Source organism: Apteryx mantelli, chromosome 4, assembly GCF_036417845.1.
Source record: "Apteryx mantelli isolate bAptMan1 chromosome 4, bAptMan1.hap1, whole genome shotgun sequence".
Classification (NCBI taxonomy): Eukaryota; Metazoa; Chordata; class Aves; order Apterygiformes; family Apterygidae; genus Apteryx; species Apteryx mantelli.
The window spans coordinates 41,409,935-41,429,788 of NC_089981.1; the positions used below are offsets into that span (position 1 = coordinate 41,409,935).

Genomic DNA, 19,854 nt, shown 5'->3' on the forward strand with positions numbered 1-19,854 from the left:
GCATATCTCCCATTTTATTCTTGTAGGATTTAGAAACAATTACATGACTATTAATAGCAGACATCAATACCATTTGTCTCAACAGCAGTTTTGTATACCCCTATTTTCATAAAACTTTAGATGCCTGGATTATTCCAAAGTTAATAATGATTTCTAATTAAATTTAAAGAATCTCAAAATAGCCAATGATACTTTGTTCTCCTACTGCCTGGAATTTAAGAGGAGAAAATCTGTCACACAAGGCAATAAATTCTGTATTATAATTCCATGGTTTTTTTCCACTGAGATACAGCCGATTCCAGGCTACTGCAGTGAATGTCTCAGAATAAGTTATATTTCTTACTAAAGTTTCTTTAAGGAACATCTAAGCTGCAAGAGTTGTAATAAACAACAAAGCTATGCTTCACCTCTTGTAAATATTATTGCAGCTTAATCAGTACCCGATTACAAATCAAATCAAACAAAACCCTAGTTTAATATTGCTCAAAAAGCAATTTGTTAAAGTTTGAAATCCCATTAGCATACCAAAAAGAACAGCTCGTACCCCCCATTCCTTTTTTTGGTGCCCCAGATCAAATTTTGTGCTTGCTGTGGTTACTTTGCATTCTTAGTCCTGTTAGTCATGAAGAGTACGGTTCTATACACAGCAGTTCTACTCACAGCTTGAGTTAATAATACTCTCAATTTTTTCAGAGTTTACATATAATCCCTAATAATATTTTAGACTTCTCTGGATAGTTGCTACTGTTGCCATCACTTTTATAGGAAGTACAAAAATGTATGAATAGTTATCACTTAATTTTTACATGTATTTTTAACACTTAGGTACTATTTCAGTTTCTCTTTCTGTCTAGACATTAGGAATTTTTCTGTATTCATGATTCAGATGGCAAGCTCCTCTTTACGGACTCTTTTTCTTTTGTCTTCTAAAGAGAAAAAAGAAGGGATGCGAATCATGGTCCACCTTGGTAATTTCAATATTCACCGAACAAATGGGAAATCTGGATTTTGTCTTCTCAGCAGCCTGAGGGTACATGAGAGTACCTTGTTTCCCCTCAGAATTCTGAGCTACAGAATGGTTTAGGTAAGTCATATGTCTTTTCTGTTGAAGTTGGGCCATGGTGTAGCAGAGAATTCAAGAATCACAGGGATAGAAGAAAGCAGGCAAAATGGATTATGATTCTATAGTTAAGGCACTGAGCTGGGAAGGAACATTTCCATGATGCATATAGAATTAGTTGGGAAGGAACATTTTCCATGTTGCATTATAGAGTTGAATAAAACACAGAGGTAAACAAAGGCCAAGATGCAAATCCAAATATGAAAAATTAATCTTTTCTCGGCACTTAGGAACTTCTTATGGCATCTCTGAATGAAAGAGACTGAAAACCCTTGCACCTGAGAGCAGAGAACTTCTATAAAAAATGTACTTATACACCAAAGAAGAAAATATTCAAAAGAAATCAATATCTCCAGTTTAATCAGCTGCTGGAATCTGAGCTTTCTTAAAATTAGGTGCTTACATTTCTTTCACAAAGAAAGATTGTAGATTGCACTGTCACTGACCTTGGATATTCATTCTGTAACTTGAAAAGATTCTGCCATTGCATGGGCGTATCACAGAGTGAATCAGTGCTGTACTTACAGCAGTGCTTCACAGAAATTACTCAAAAACTTAAGAATTAGAAAGAGCTTTGGTTAGAATTATGTAAAAGGGGTAGGATGGAGATTTCATAATGAGTTAGGAAGAGCTTTTGGCTACAGTCACTCAAACATGTAAGTACTAGTGAGATATGCTGGGATAATCCATTTGCAAGAACATTCTTTGCAATTTATTACCATGCTGACTCAGCAATGTCCTTATCATCATGGAATGACCAAAATGGATTTCTTTGAGATATACAGAATGAAATATATAACTAGTGAATAAAGCTCAAGCCCTCAGTGTTCAAATCAGCCACAATTAGGAATGCCTGAAGATACAGATAAATATAAAAGGATCTTAAGAGAATAAATATAGAACTACCACCATTGGATAAAGAAAAAAAAAAAAGCCCCAAACATCTGAAACATCAGCATAGAAATAAAAGAAAAATAACCCTGATGTTACTTTCTGTTGCTATTGGACAGCATGTTTCATGTAATTTCCTTTGTGTTCTTTGCAATAAGCAAAGGACAGACTGCACTTGCATTTTTTACACTGATTTTACACTTGCATTTTTTACCTTAGATTTTACCTGCAGTGTTAGCCTTTTCAAATAAGAACAGTTTTAGACTTATGATCTTTTAAAATTTTCACTGCCAAAGGCAGTGGTACCAATTTCCTTTTTTATATATCCTAAACAAAAATAACTCAGTATTATTTAGGGGAAAAATTGCTTTCAGTGTCAGCACAACAGAAGCAAAGGGCAACAAATCAACCAGGAATTTTCTAAGAAACACACTTCTATATTTGTAGGTAACTAAGTCCCTTGCAAGAAAGCTTGAGTAAAAACAAAAATTCAGAAAGGAATTTAAAAAATGTTTATAATATATATATACACACACACATATATTTATATAAAATTAGATAAGAGGTATCTAAAATAACTACACCCTGGCTTTTTCTCTTTTGGATATTTAAACAAAGTAGGACCATAAGAATATATTTCCATATGCACAGTTTTTTGTTTCACTATATATAGATTACTTAACTGTGTGTTATAATAATTGAATACTTTTGAATAGTGCATTAAACAATGTGACTAGCATTTCTAGTTCATTCTCTTCCTCATTCTTTTGCTGAGGGGAGAATACCGTATGGAGTATTTTGATTTCACACAGGTTTGTTTTGGATTTATTAATGACTACATTGTCATCTCCCTATCTCCATCTTGCCTTCTTAAACAAGATAATTCTGCTCAAGCTTCCAGAGAAATCCCCTGCAAATTGTACATATGGATTGGCTAAACAACAGTAAAACTCAGTCCCAGCTGACATCAATGGCGATAGGACATCACACTGGACTGACCTTCACTTTAGAGCGGTAATAACTGTGAGTAGCAAAGGACGTTATCAACATACTGGTATCTTAATATGCTTATTTTCTATAATTAGAAATAAAATTCAAAACTAAATCAAGGATGTTACTGTTTAAGGAAAGGCAGAGTCACATATGTTAATTAATTTGAACATATAAGCAAATGGAAACTAATCAGAATGGACCAAATGGTCTCCTAAATTTACTACAACATAAAGGGACAAGTAATATATGCATACTTATAACAGACCTGATATTTTTTCAAACATCAAAAATTTTAAGACTGTGAAGCTACTTAAAAAAAGGTTACTTTGAATTTATTAATTCATGAGAGATTATTATGCAATTTCAACATTTAAGAAACCGATTTAAGTTGCACTGCACCCATGAACAGCTAAAATTAGGATTAGCATTTTAGCAGGAGACAAAAGTTTAAAAATGAGCGTGAGAAGGTTTGACTTTCACACAGAGGTATGTGGCACTTTTCTCAAGCAGAGTAAGACCCGTGAATCTTGAGTTTGATCATTTTATGAATCAGGATCTTTATCAACCCTGTGATTCTAATGTGGCATGACACAGCACTGTGGATAACCAGTTTGAGACAGCACTAATCAGAGAATGGAGATAAAGTAATTTTTAGGGCACTTGTCAAGTTAATTGGCACAACAAAAAGACTCCAGGCAAACAGGAAGTTGCACAATGAAAGGTTGCACACTGCTGCTTACCACATGGAACCTGTAATTGTAACTAATCATTAGAGCGCTTTACACTGAAAAGGCAATAAGTAAAACCACATTCAATATCCTTTTCCAAAGGCAGGTGGATAATTTAGATGCTAACATCTGGGGGGGGAGGGATGGGGCGGGGGGGAGAACACAGTAATGGTAACAAAATATTTGCTTCTATTACTATGTTCTGTATTCCATGTAACAGATAACTCAGAAAAGCAAAATTCATTTGGTTTTTCTCTTCAGTGGTTAACAGAGTCTAAGGATGAAATGGACAAAGGAACAACTTCAGCTGAAAATCTAGCAAAAAGCTTTTATAAAAGATGTGAAATTTGAAACTGAAGAAAGAGTATGGGATGCAAAAGCCCATTTGGGTATATGGTCCATTGATATAAATCCCTTTTCAAGATAGGACATAAGACAACAAATCAAATATACAGTGGGGAGAGAAGGAGAAGGGAGGAAAAACAAACAAACAAAAACCCTTAGAGCACAGTGTTAACAGAGAAGCAATGCGAGAAATTGGAAGCCATGTATCAACAGTTCTTACCTGATGTATATATATTAAAACTTGCGTATAACATGTCAGTACTCAAGTACAAATTCACTGAATTTATATCTCACAGAAAAGCCACAATAAATTGCTTCAGATAACACAATGAACTAGGTCAATAAAATCTTGTTATCCATGTGAATTTCAGCCAAGGGATACAGAAACATCTTCCTGACACATTTTCATGATATGCTGGCTGGGGCAGTGAAGGCTTCTTAAAGTCTATCTTTACAGTATTTTTCTGTCCCTAAAAAAAAAGAAAAAGAAAAAAGAAAAAAGAAAAAAGGCGGGGGGGAGAGGAGAGGGGAGAAGAGGGGAATATTTTAACTCAGATCACTGCATTAATCCAGATTAAATAAAATTTGTTTCTGTAAGAATTCGGTGGTATGCTTAAAGGAGTGGTGGCAGAAGAAGGAGGAGAGGTTTTTTGCACAGCTTCATCACCAAAGCTAGCAGGCTGACTCAGAAGTAGTTCAGAAGCAAAGGCCACTATATAATGCTATGGTGGAAAAACAAATTCTAACAAATTTTTTTGTTAGCGCATGTAGACTAGAATGCAAATACAGAAGAAAATGTGTCAATGAAGCTAGACAACATTTTATCTACTAAAAGTTTAGCTCTGAGTTCATGAAAACAAAATTTGAATCTATATTGAATTGAGTGAATAATTTTGGCCAAAAAGGTGAGGCTATGAAGTTTCTTCTCGCATAAGTGAGAAGTTATTTTTCTTTAGGCTTTATCATTTTCAAAGCGAACATTCAATGTTCTGATTACGCAAAACATAACCATAAGCTGAAATTTCCTCACAGGCAGGGTAGGGTTTTTTTGTATTTGAAGAGCATTCCTCAAACAAAGACAAAACAAAGTGTTTTGAAAGCACTTTTTCCCCCATCCCTACCAGCCTGAAAAATACTGACGATGACTGGCCTGGATTTGCTTCCCTCTCTCTGCCAACAGCAAATAAAAAATTCAGTTATTTTTACAACTGAAGTTTAGAAACACATATCCGCTTGCTTATTCAATAAAACAGTATCCTCTACAGTAGTCCAACAAAATGAAAACTTTGTAAAGGCAAAGATCATTCTCTATATGTACTTACGTAGTGTCTAATGCAATGAAGTTCCTTAGCTGTTAGTGTAATACAGTTAGTAATAACACAAACATACTGGTTATTTTCCTAACAAGGATGAAGATAGAGCTTCATCCCAGGTCATGCCACGTGGGCATAGTTCTCCCACTAAATACCAGCTATTCCCCTCTAGTGAAGTGCTGTTGCAAGATCACACCCTACCCACTTCAGAGACGCTTCCAAAGTGTGATTGACAGACTGGAAAAGGATATATGGTGTCTGAGAGCCTGGGATGACTAACGCTTAAGTATTTTGACAACTTGAAAAAGGCTTGAAATAAATGACAACATTACGGCTACATGTGTGTATAATACCTCTTCATGTGTACACATATACACGTGAATCTACTCTCCTTTATCTGATGACACCAAGTATTTAAGTTCTCTTGAAGGGCTGGGTGAGAAGATCCTATCTTCATAACGTGTCACTGAAACTACATTTGCTGCTGATGTGCCTCTCTTGAAAACCTGTAAGACCACTGTCAAAACCTATGATGGACAGGTTAATTGGCAACTAGAGAAGGCTCAAAATGCTTACCCAGTAGATACTACTCTAACTGAACAAAATTCTTTTCAGAAAGACAGGAGCACAGAAATCTCACAGACATCTCAATAATGAAAAAAAAAGTTCTAGGCCTAAGGCATTCCTTGTTAAGAGCTGAATGTTTCATAGTGTACCAAATAAAGAAGAAAACCTTTTCTCTTTAGATCCTCAGCCTAACAGCCATTGCAGACACACGGTCAGGTGAACAATGCATTACTAACCTCTTTTTGGTATTGCTGATAGAAGTAAAACTTCATGCTGAAGGGTATTTATCTTGTACCATTTCTAAATTGATTAGGAAAAAGAGAAGTATGCACCATTCAGGAAGGGAAATATGACCAAAATGGGGCAGAGGTGGGGGGAGGAAGGTGGGAAATACCAATCCAAACCAAAATATATTCTCAAGAAGCATATACGCTTCAGAGAAGAGTATATCCTTCTTCAGTGATTTCCATAGATGCATGATTTCTGAATCCGTTTACAATTTTTTTTAGGCAAATACATTAGTAATATGTTATTATCTAGAAAATAACTAGTAATCCTATAGATGATCATATCTACATTTGTAACCTCAACTAGTACTAGATATAGAGATCCCCTTCTGCTGCTTATTTGGAGATCAGCAGGAAATGAACAGTTTAATTGCCAAACCAAGAGATAATCAGAATCTATTTCCAGAAAGGTACAGCTACTCTGAGGTTTTGTCAACACAGAGGACTATTATAAATAGCTTGGTTGTTAATTGCTGCCATTGCCCAGTACTGCATATGACAATAGAGCGCTATTGATTTACCATCAATTCCTTTATTTTCAGCTCAGCTGAGACAGAGAAACTGCTGACAGGATGTGGATTTGCCAGAGTATTTGTTGATGGCACAGTTCCTTACTCCACTTTACTGTGTGGCCTAAAACTGTACAAGGTAAATTCACACTGATACACAAGCTTACAGCTTGCCATCAGTCTGCACTCTCCTGTTGAAAAATACCTCATCTGGTGTCTCTTAATCAACTCCACTGCTGGTGATCAAGCTTTCTTTTATATGAAAGATTCTAATAATGTTAAAAATGCAGCTGCAGGAAGTCACCGGTTTTGTGAGCTTCACTGCATCTTTCTGTAGTCAGCTGAAGGCTGCTCTACAAAATCAACAGGCTGAAAAACTAGGGGACAGGACAACCGAAGGAAGAAGGAAGCCTTGGAACAGAAAGCTGCAGCAGAGCAAATGGGGAGGAAAAGAGGAAACTGGATGGTTTTGCTGCTTAAGTAAGAGCACAGGGAGAGGACTGCTAAGCAAGAATATACAGCTACCACTGCAGTACCCGTTACACCTTCATAGCGGTACTCCCATGGTAGCAGAAAGAGCCACAGGCCTGGCTTTCAAAGCCCTGGCAGAAGAGGCAGGACAGAGAGAAGAACTGCCATTTTGCAGGGACTTGACCATTTTGCTTATCCATATATTTGTTATCCCAGATAATGGTCAACTCTGACTTGATGTTGGGCATAGCTAGTGCATTTGGAGCACATGGTAATTAGAAATCAAATACAAAAACAATACCTTGCCACCAACTTGGTATTTTATAATCAGAATTGCGTGAAACAATTCATAATCAGGATCTGATCTCAGTTATTCTGGTGTAAAGGTGGTTAACCTGGAATTATTTTAGATCTACACCACTTTAAAGGCATTACCACAGATTTAGCTTTCACAAAGAAATCATACAGGTTTACTCCACCATATTTCAGTATAAAAACAACAGGATTTGCAATTCAATTTGCATCAGTATTATTTTCTCATAGGAAACCTTCCTTACCTACCCTACAAATTGTATTTCACCTCCTAAATGAGCTAAGAAAGAACACAAATCTGGCTAATTAATTAACTTTCATTATCCACTTCAGGGGTAAGACTAATGAGTGGTGTTAGGCATTTATTTCATACTTCAGAAACATGTAGGTGTTTATAGATATTATGTTTAAATATGACCAAGCTTAATCTCACATATTTTAAATACAAAACCTGAATTTTACCTGCTTCAGTCACCAGTCCTAATTTTTTTTTAATTAAATTGTGAGACCAGTATTTTGTGCAACTTCAATTTTATAGGTGATTCAAGAGCCTAAATAAAAGAATAAAAAGAAATTTCCTACTGGACCTTTGGTCTCAGTATAGCAGAATAGCCTTTGAACTTGCAAACTGATGTGATAAAACAAGTTCCACAGTAACTAAAATCTAGCAACCCCAAAAATCAATCTGTAAAGCACTCTAAAACACCATTAACAAATTTGGTTCCAATACTCCCTAGGTTTATGTGTCTAATTAATTTTATATCCTGTAAGCAGTCCCATTGACCTCTGGTGAAATCCTGGCCCTATTTAAGACACCAACAAAACTCCCATTGGTTACAATACAGTCACAATTTTACTTGCTTTGCACAAGGACAGTTCATGATCTCCTCCCACAAAGGGCACCCTGCAGCCCCCCACTACTAAAACCTTGCCACCGTGAAACACACACTTCACAACTGTTTGAATATGCATCCATTATAAACTCTACTTCGTATATATCCTCCCATCAGCTGATCCCAAAGCCCTCCTCCGTCACGCAGGGCAATGCTTACAAGTGCCACAGGCCCCAAGCGCCCAGAGCTGCACTTTCTCAGCTGTATCGCCACGGTCCCGGTTTCCCAGCGCCGCCATCGCCAGCGCGGGCGCCTCCCTGGGGATGGGCGTTAATCACTGTAACTGGAGGGAAGGGCTCGGTTTTTAACCTGCTGAAGTCCACCGTTTCCGCCGGCCCGTGTCGGGTTCCCGCTGGCTCCGGGGCAGCCGCTCTCGGCTCGCCGCTGCAGCTCGCTCCCGACCAGGACGGCTGATCACGGCTCTCCTCAAGCAGCGCGTTACGGCGGCAAAGCCCGTCAGCCCGACTCTCCCGCCCTGCCCAGCGGTCCCGGTGCCTCCGCAGCGCCGCTGGGAGCACACGGGGAGCCCCGGGCACCCCCGGCACAGCGCTCTCGGGTCTCGCAGCCGCCGCAGCCCCCGGGCTGGGGCTCTGGAATCCCGCACGGCGAGACGGCCCCGGCTCCAGGCCACAGGAACGGGGAGCAGGACCCAACCCGGCTCTTCCCATCGCCTTCCCGTCCAGCAAAAGCTCTCTCGGGTCCCGTCGGACTCCCCGTTCCCCGCCTGTTTCCGCGCTGTTCGCACCTCTCCCCTCACACACAACGGCCGCACGGCCCACACCGCAACGCAAACTCCCAGCATCTGAACCAATGCTCCCCCTGGAGCCTCCGAGTCACCACAATTATCCCAGTCCCGGCCCACGGCCCGTCCGGAGGTTGCCCGCTTCCTCCACCCATCACCCAGTACTTGCGCCGGCGCGGGTCGCCGCGGTCCCCTCGAGGGTGTCCCTGACCCGGTGCGAGACGCCCGCGGGCCCTGCGGGGGGGCCCTGCTTCGGCACGGAGCGGTTCCTTCCAAGGGCGCGTCTCCAGCCGCGTCCCCAGCAACGTCCTTCCCGGCTCTGCCCAGAAACGCGCCGCTTCGCACGCCTCCTCCCGCCCCTGGCGGTTCCGGCCCTTGTTACCGCGCCCGGGCTGCTCCGAGCCGTTGCCCCTTCGGCGCGCGGGGGCTGTTCGTAACCGTTAGGGATCCGGCTGGAACCGGCTGTGACCGGCCGCGGGGAGATCGGGGCCTCCGCCGCCCAAGGCGCGCGGCAGCCCTCGCCGCCGACGCCCTCGCCGCCGACACCCTGCCGTTTCTGCCCGAGGCAGGGCAAGAGCAAGTGTGGGCGCAGGCGGGGCCGTGGCTGAGGTCGCGCACGCAGCCAGCGGAACAACGGTAGGGGCCGCAGTGACAGATCTCTTCTCGGTTCCCCATGTCTCTACTAGTTAGCTTGGGGCAAAAATACTGTAGCCCAAACAAATGTTGTGCCTACTCCTGCTCGTACCGGGTGGCTTGAAAGATGCCCTGTCAGGATTCTTTGTACACTGTACAGTTCGTACAATCATATTACCAAACCGGGGAGAAAAAGATGTGTGCATTCATTTATTTTTTAACATAATTTTAAATAAAACTGAAAAATTGAAAATTTTTAATATATATTTCAGCACTCAATCGTTCCTGGAATTATTTGAAGTGTAGTTGCCAGCTGTTAGATGTTACTAAAATCTTTACAGTCACTTTGCAATCAAAAGCAGACAGTTTGCTTAACAGTGACTTACCCAAAAACATGTATTTGCATCTTCTGCTGATAATCTAGGAGAAAAGATACCAGCTAAATATCTGATCTGAAGTTATTTTCTTCCCATTTTAATCTGCCCAACTGGCTGGTGCTCAAGTTTACCTCAATGCAGGGGAGAAAAACAAGAAATAGAGAAGCCTCTTCCTGGCTCTTTGGGAAACTGAAGAAGAATCTTTGGAACCATACACAGGCCTACAAAAGAAATGAGGTGAAAAAAATAAACCATGATAGGTTTTGAAGAAAAATCCCAGTGAAGATTCAATGTCTTTGGAAACAGAGTTCATAGCTTAAAGAGTTGAAAGGAATTTCTTTATCAGTACAGACAACTGAGAGAGCAATACACATAAGTGTTCAGGTAAAATAAATGGAGGTGAATGGCCAGAGGATTTGTGTATGCGTGTGTGTGTACATCTGTGTTTTGCTTTTGAGTCAAAGATAAGATGGTATTTCACAGATAGGGAAGGCATTGCATATATTGATCAGTTTTCTACATCATTCACACAGCAGTTTGGTGGCAACCTACTTAAAAAGGTAATTATGGAACATTTTACCTCCTTCTCCTCTATTCCTATGAGATACCAAGAATGTTGTAATCTAACAGTTTTTCTTCTGAGAGATAAAATCACATTTTTCACTAGTATTTCACTTGATGGAGCTTTGAGGGTCTCACACATATGAAACAAGCTCTTTTCCTAGAATGAGATCCTGGTGTCTTACCAACTGGAAATTCACACAGGTGTGCAAAACAGACTTTTTCTTTTTAAGTTCTTTTCCCCTGTTTTTTTTAATGACATTTGAAACATAACTCTTCAAAAACCTTTGCCCAAGCATATCAGAAAAAAAGAGTGGTGTCTTTTTTAAGGGTTTCTGGTGTGTCAAGGACTTAAAATTGGGATCTAAGAATAATAGACTGACAAGAAGCTATGCTTTAGTGTTCTTGGGCATCATGCTACATATCTTCCCTAACGGTTAAAAGCAAAGAAGAGAAATGGAGTGTGGATTGGGAAGGGATTATTTCCTTACTGCCCCCCACAAGGAGAGGGGTATGATTTTTTTTTCCTCCAACAAGGTGGTTGGCCAAGCGATTAGGTTTGTGTTCCTGTAATTTAATAGGTGGACTTTCTTGTACAAGTACGTATTTCATAAGGAGTTGTCTCTCCTGATGAGCTAGAATTGAACATGGACTTAGAGGGTGATTCTGACAAATGAGTTGAGACTACTTATCTCTGGCACATCAAGGAAGTAATAAAAATCCTTCCCTATGTCCTATAACTTTATGTGATTGAAAGGGAACAAGGTTCCAAAAATGGGCTGACATTATCTTTCTGACAGCTGGTCCATATTGCAGATGTAAAATAATGCCTGGCAGTTCTCTATTAAATTACATTAATGAGTTCACAGTCTAATTATACCTTATTCTTGGCATTGTGTCTTTCTTCCAGCTGTCTTGACAATGAAATTATTCATGTTTCTTGAGAAAGTCCACAGCTTTCTGTTACCTTGGAAGTGTGGATATGTAGATTTTTAGATCTCATGAAGCTGAAGGGAGGAAGTAGATCTCCTAACTAAAGGAACTGTTTAACATTCACACTGTAAAGTTTTCTTTAATATGTATGGTTTTGTCTATTGGTCCATTCAGAAAGTAATATAGTACAGCATTTTAGTGAGCAGAATTACTTCCACTTGTTTGCTTTCTTGGACTGAATGTCCTCATTTCATTTTGTACTAATGCACTCTTAAAAATTGTATTTTGGATCAGAAAAGTGATTTTTGTCAAAATTACATCCAGCCTTCTAGGTATTTGAAGGTCTTCCTGATCGACTGACTTAAATCACTTCTATATTCTTTTAAGTTTGGCAAAACCAGTGTATGCCAGTGGGTCCAGCATCAAATTCTGAACACGAATGTCCTGTTTCAGAAGGCCTAGCTTTAAGCCAGAAATCTACTTTAATTTTTGGCTCTTGTATAGAGTTTACAGAGCAGGCAGTCAAAATAGCCATCTGAGAGCAGTTGGCAAACAAAAATCACGCTGGTTTGAGATGCTATTTTAAAGCCAGCTAAATCTGCACTTTTAGTTAGGTAGGTGAAACATAAAATGCATTTTTTATGCATATTGGAAAATAAATTTTGTAGTTGTTCTTACATGAATATCTTTGTTAATTTAATTAACATGTTAATTAAATTTGCATATAGCAAGACAGTGTAACATGCATCTCAGAATTTGTAGCAGCTCTATCTTTTGATCAGGTAAATGACAGATTAAAACCTGTATATTTCAGTTCTTCTTTATGAAAACTCCAGTTTGCATCAGCAAAGATAACTTGGAAATATACAGTTAATATGTATAAGCATTTTTAGTTAAAAACTTAGAAATAATTGTTTGAAAACCTGATTTTTCTCTACTTCCTTCAAATGACAGATTGTGTTCTCCAGTGTTTCAGGACAAACATTCCTTCTAACTGACCACTTTATTTAACAAAATTCTCAAATCTCACTTAGAACATATCTTCTCTGTACTATAAGCAATTATGGTTAGAATTTGGTACCTCCATTTTGAATTTTTAAAAGGACTCTGTTTGTAAAGATGATAAAAATGATGTTGGCCTTTAAGAACTGGATTTCTGTGTCCGCAAGTTACCAATACACTATCCGTTTGAATAACTGAGGAGGTTAACTGAAGAACTGGGACAGATTTGTTTTCAGATGAATGTATACATAGGGAAAAGACAGAAGGGAAATGTTCATCTCCTTTGTTTTATATACACACATATATATTATTTTCTTTTGAAAGCTCTGGCACGTATTGCTGCAATTACTGGGAAAGTAACTAGAAACTGTCAAGCAGAATCACTCTGCTACTCATTTCTTATTTTTGGAGTTGTTTATTTTTCTTGAGATATTTTTCTGACATCAGGTTTGCCCTTAAAACTGCGTGAATCACTTTGTTTCTGCTCTTTCAATTCATTTAAAGCAGAGGGCAGAACCCGGCACAGTTAATAACTCTGAAGCTGACTAGAGGATTTAAGACATCTCAGTCTCAGCTCACTGAATGCTGAATGAAAGAGTGCTCCCTCCCATCAGCACTTTTTTTTTGTTTGAAACAAACATATCATATTACAGCCCTGCTTATCCTGGCTAGAAAAGCCTAATGTACCTTGAAATAAGTTTTATTATGATGAAGTAGTGAATTGAAGTTAGAATGCTCCTGCAGGCCAGGGAAGTTTATAGAGGTTAGTACATCATGAAGGATGAAATTTAAAATAAAGGCATAAATCTCAGGGGATTATAAATATTGCTGCTGCTGAAACTGCAAGGATTTTATAATAATAAAAAAGCACAAACAAATTAAAGTAAGTCCTATCTCTCCACTCCTAACAGCTAGCAAGGATTCCTTCAGTTTCTATGGCAATATTTCCTGTTAAGGATATATCTAATCAGCTTTTGGCTCCCTAGCACAGATTCCAAACTTGATTTTGAATTATAAACTCATTTCCCACTGCTTATTATTCAAACAGATTGCCCTCTGTTCTAAGAATGGGGACACTGATCTTCCTAAAGCCCAGTGAGGAAAAAACGAGAGAGTTGTCATGCTTGCTAATATTCCAAAAATTGAATAATCCTCCCTCCTAAAGGCAATGCACCCAAATCCCTAGTCCCTGAGTCACAGAAAAATATTAGGAAGAGACACTAGGGAAGTTACTGTTAAGTCTCTTTGATACCAACATAAAGGTTTCAATATTTGCTTTCCTTGCAGTGATCTCTGGGGAGGCGGGTAGGGCAGGGATGTCAAATGAATTATCTTAGGACCATACTGTAAAGTTATATTTATGGATATAAAAGCTTGGCAGAGGGTCCTAAATGGCAATGGTCATGTTTGACAGGTCCACATTTTAACTGATCTTTTGCTTTTCTATCTTACAAGACCTAACGCAATTCTATGCATATTTTTCAAAACAAGCAATTCCATACTTTTTCTTATAAAACACAAATAGCCTCCAAAAATGCTAGTAAGACTTCTTTTTAACAGCTGAGCACTTAGGAATCAGCATACACGTGCTTTTGAACAATCCTACATGTGTACAACAAAAGGAACTAAATATTAGAATCAAACTTCAAGAAATCATTAAAATATTGAGGGCAATCATGATTAAGGCTTATACTTCTTCATATACAGAGAAAACATACTAAGCCACAGAGCAGAAGTGTACTTTTACTTTTCATTTTTATAAGACTTAAAAGAACTACGGCTTATGCAGCCCTTCTGGATGTATTTGTTGTCTAATTTAAGAAAGCATGCCTATTTTGGACCATCTTCCTAGCACATTCCTCCATGCAACTTATTCTTAAGCTTTTTTTCCTCTGGTCTTCCTTTCTTGTTTGCTTTCCTTCTTCCCACCCTCCCTCCTTCCTTCCTTCCTTTCTCTCTTTCCTTCCTTCCTTTCTTCTTTTTTAATTTAAGACTGTACTTAATCCAGATTATTTCCACTAAATCAGGGAGGAAGTCTGGTTTTACACCGATGCAGATATTGTGCTGTTTTATCTACCACACCAAATTTGTCTAATACTACTTTCTCATGTTTAAATGTGTGTGTATTTTGGAAAATCTAGTCCCATGGATAAATTCAGAGTAAGAACAATTCACGGATTAAGTTCTATTTTGAGAATTATGTTGATCACCTAAAGGAAATATCCCCATGCCTCCTGAGAAATCAACAGGACACAGATCCAAATCAATTAATGAAATGGAAGGTATAATATGTATGTGCTTAATAATATGGATGACTTCAGGGGATTTGTTTCATTCTGCTTTGCTTTCTTGTCTTAGAGGCCAATTTGCATTTTTCATCACTTTCTTTGCAGCAAAATGCACTGAACTAAATGCCCAAAGTATACATCTGCACTTGCTGCTCCAGAAACATAGTGGTTACCAGCACGCTAACTCCCACACTCGATAGACCCCAACCAGTCAGTAGACTGCACCTGCCATCCAAAAGCATCCTTACTGCTACTGTAACACAGCACACACACACACACACACTTCTGCTGGAGGCCCCTCACTTAATGCTACTACCTGGAAGTTCAGTGAACTTCCTGTATTCTGCTTCCAACACAGCTTCTGTCATTGGCAAGACAGAGTAAACCACAACCCGTAGTGGAGCTGGATCCTGGGCTTTATTTAAGAACCAATGAGATTCAAGATTTCACCCTACTTAATTCCCATGCTCCCCCCCTGCTCATGAGGTATCACCTTTCCTTCCTAGCAGGCAGGTCACTGCTGGTTGGGGAAGGTCAGGCAGAAAGTTGTGTTGGCCTGCTGCTGCTCACGATACCTGTCTTAGGTGTCACTGGCCAATGTCCTTGGACACCCCCCAGCATTCGTTTCCACACATCTCCCTGATCTCCAGGACCTTCCCCCACTTCCGGAATCTTTCCTCCAGCCAGGATCATCATCTTCCTCTTTCCAGGCCCCCTTTTTGGGAACCCTTCTTTTCCACCTCTACCTCTTCTTTCTGGAACCCCAAGCCCCAGGTTTTCCAAACCTAAATAGTCTGTGTGCACAATTCATGATCAGCATCCCAATTAGTGGCGCTGTCTCTTTATTAATTGGAGAATTCAGGACATGACAATTTCTTTTAGTCCAGGTGTTATTAAAAGTTACAGCCAACCGTTACAAGTTGCAGCCAGCAAGCAGAAGGCTCTGCTTGAGAGTTCAACAGTTCAGTTTTGGACGTTCATCCATGTGGCATCCACATGGCTGTCAGTGTTTACAGTTTATTTTTTTCTCTATGACAAGGTTAAGCTAGGAAATTGTCACAGGAAAATCTCAAATGATTCAGAAACCATGTTCAAGTAAGCATCTTATTTTGGAGGACCTCTATCCAGTCTTTTTACACTAAATGCTATGTTTTGTACCACAATATGGCTTTAAGCTACAATAACTGACTTCAAATGAAGAGCTCACTTCTCTGGAGCTTTTAAAACCAGAAATCTTGCTTAAATATATCTTCGCATACAATTTCTAGCACTTTCTGTTCTATAATTTACAGTTCATTTATCAGTTAGAGTGAAGAAATGCCAAGACTCATACTGGTGGACATATTTTACAGATACTTTTTTTTTTTCACAGGGCTTTCAGATATCTGCAGATAGCCTTTAAAATACTGTTTCTTGTAAATAATTACTTGGAGAAGTACTCAGCCCTACTTTTCTCAGTGGAGCAATCAAGAAAAGGCTGTCCTGTATCATATTTTTGTTTTAAGCTCATATTTTTGACATCCTCATTTCATTCTAACGGTGTTTTATCTCTGATACAGATGGGTCAAAATCTTGTCTCTAAACAATGTTATACAGTATAATTATATGCCAACTTCATAACTCTTTTTCTATAACATAAAAATCACAAATTTTGGGGAAAAAATGGGTCTGGAACTCACATTCTTTTAAGCATTTTGTTGGAAAACGCATCTCAGCAAAAGGGTGGTTGAACAGAGGGAGCCATTCTGCCCTTTGAGTTCTGGCCTAGCAATGAAGTCCAAAATACTAAGTCAAATACACTGTTTCAGTACTTTTTTTATTGACAGGTCTGTCTGTAGCTCAAACTTTTGTCTGATTTTGTCCAATGGACTGAATACATTGCTAGATCCTGTTAACTGACTAAAGAATTTGGTATACATCATAGCAGCTAATAGAGTCTTTTCCTAGTGGTTGAACAGAAAAAATGAAAGAATGAATCCTCCTCTGGTTGGGTGAAGTACCAATGAAGTCAGTGGAAAAATAGCCATTCGCAGCAGTTTCACGACAAGCACAGTATTTCAAAAAGGCTGCTGGTTCTTCAGAGCCGTAGTTTTGCTGTGTCGTATTCAACCTGTTTAATGGCTTTAGCTTAGATGTCTTTCTTCACAGAGAAAATGGGTTTCTCTGAGTTATATTTCTGAAGATAACTGAAGCTTTTCTTTCTACAGGTGGGAGGTGAATGAAGTGTGAAAAGGGAAGAAAAGCTATGATGCACAGGAACATACTCAGGGTGATATTCTTAAAGAAACATTATCAAAATCACATGAACAAGACTTGGTGGCCAGACTTGATATGCTGCACTTCAGTATCTTCTATTAATTTAGCAGCATGCTTGAAATGAACTATCCTTTAAACTGGTTAGGTGTTGATCTCCAAAATAACTGCTTATGCCTTGTCTAGCCATCACAGAATAGTGTCCCTTGAATATTCTGTATTTAGTGTCCATGCTTTCTGCAGAGCAAGTTGAAGACTATTAGATGTCCTAACACCGCTGTAACAGAGCATAATTCACTACATTACAGGGAGAGCAGAGGTGCTGTCATTCCTTTCAAGTCAATACTTGCAGTGATCATAGGCAAAGATTGGGTACGGTTTTGGGGCAGTCCTTTTGCTCTCTACTCTAATTGCACAGACTGACCTTGTTGGAAAACAGTAAGAAGTGAGACCTTTTAATCAAGAATTCAAACCAAACACTTTTTATGAATGAGCCTGCCTAAGATACATTCTTGAATAGTCATTTTTTAGTGTGTCTGTAATTATGCTTCTCCCTCCCTCCAGGAAGAGAAAGTAGAGTCCTGACTCCTCTCTTAGAAAAGGAAGCAGCCAAGAATAAAACTGCTCGCAATTACTAAGAAACTACAGAACTAGATGACTTATGAATTCAGAAGAAAATGGCCATAAATCCTGCAGATTTGTTTCACAGAAACACCACTGAAGATAAGGGGTCTAATTCTTACACTACACTATATACACTATACACTATATTTACATCTTATATAAATACTTCTGGACTGATTTTACTGGATTCATTTCTGGTTTACTTCAGCATGATGAGAGATCAGAATCAGGCATCAAGAATTTTACCCCACAGTAATTAAGCTACAAAGCAGGTGGCCTGCCCTGACTGCAAGTCAAATGGTGAAGCATGAATGGATTAACATCAAAAAAATGTTCTTTCTTCCTTTCTAACTGAAATTGCTTTCAGCTTTCAGAATTTCTAATGCATCCTCTGGTGATCACTTCCTCAGTCTCCCATTCCCTCTGTGCTCTCTCCTCAGCTCAGCTCTGATGATCCTGTACGACACAGAATTTTAAGATGCAGAGGCATTACAATTGATTTTTCCCCTTCAATTGCTGTAAGGAGTAACCAGATACTTTGTCACTTTTAAGTATAGAAACCCACTATTTCCTTCCTTCCACCCCCATTTCATCATGCCTCAATGAGGAGTGTGCTGAGGGGATACATGAGTAGCTCCTGCTGAGCCAACAGGCTAGCTTTTAATTGGCTTTTATGGATCATTTTCAAGGTGTTTGAAATAGTAGAACAAAGTCTAAAATATTTTAAAGGGGATGTTGATTCCTTTTTCATCCTGTCACCTTTTTGAAAAATCATTTTACAAATATGCTAAGTTGTATCTTATAGAGTTTTGTTTTCTCAGAGCGATAGCCTGGTTAAATCATTAAATTAATGTTTTCAATTAATGAACATGGAGAAACATTTTTATCTATTAAAACATGTGACAGTAGACAGAGTAGACCTATAATTTGTTAAAGGCAATATGAGAATGAGATCTAATTGCTGTCATGTGCTACCAAAATCAATTTTATAGTACTTAGAATTAACAGTCAAGTCACAAGCCTATTGGCAGTGCTGCTGTGCTTAGTAGATACAACTTCCTTCAAGCATATTCCACATATCCTGCATTCCATATTATCCAACAGATATTCAGACTAATTTTTGCTGCAAGAAGGTAAAACTTGTAAGAGAAGGTCTGTGAATAGAATAACCAAGAGCAGTGTTTCAACAATGCATTACAAACTAACTAGACTATTCCATTCCTACTTTTGTTAAATTACCAAAATATTTTGTTTTCTTTTTCACTTAATGCTCTGTAACACAAGGTCTGTGTTTCTGTTCCTCTAATACAGTGATATATAAGCATTACATTTTTTAAATTGCTCTTTTTATTTGATCAGTTATTTCTAGTTTGCTAGGAAAACCATATACTATACTCTGGAAAAAAATTCCCAGGAATTTCTAGATATTTTTTCAGCGATAAAGTCATATTCTCTTTACTGATTCTTTTGAATTTTCCTTTTCAGTCATATGGGAAGGAAAATCCAAATTCAGGAGACGGTGAAAAGAAAAGTCCAAATTCAAGAGATGATGTAGCTGCAACAAGTCTCCTGAAAGTAATGAGATTGCAACTCTTGCACCCAAATGCAACACAGACTTCAAAAAGAAACATGCTACTGCCCCATGAAAACTGCCACTTACAAACTCTGATTTCTCCCAGTGTGAGTCTCCTGTTACTGGTCTTCCATGAGATCACTACATGTAAGACAATTGAGACTTGAGAACCTTGAATGTTTCTATTTAATCCACTGCTGTTTTAAGCATAAGCAATAGAATGAAGCTGTTTGAATGAAATTGACTGTATCTAATACAGTACATCTTTACAATAAGAGTGTCATTTAATATGCCCAGTTTGTCACTACACCACACTTTCTGTTTCTGTAACGCCAGGAGGTTTTCTACTTGCTTTCTGAGTCTTTCTTAGGCAGAATTTAATTCCTCCTGTTTGGAAAAATTAAATGTCTGGGAGTCTTCATAGCCAAATATGTAGAAG

General features: G+C 38.7%; 1 long non-coding RNA gene across 4 annotated transcripts in view; it reads right to left on the bottom strand.

Annotated features, from left to right (window-relative positions):
• Positions 1–9,479, bottom strand: part of LOC106498377 (uncharacterized) — a 269,160-nt gene extending 259,681 nt beyond the window's left edge. For 2 of the 4 annotated variants that reach the window (XR_001294956.2, XR_010884014.1), the window contains exon 1: positions 9,337–9,479. This is a non-coding gene — a long non-coding RNA (uncharacterized lncRNA). Of the gene's footprint in view, positions 1–8,588; positions 8,644–9,174; positions 9,210–9,336 lie in introns of those variants that run through there. The other 2 variants (XR_001294958.2, XR_001294957.2) reach the window with 2 other exon arrangements.
• Between the last annotated feature and the right edge of the window lie 10,375 nt (positions 9,480–19,854).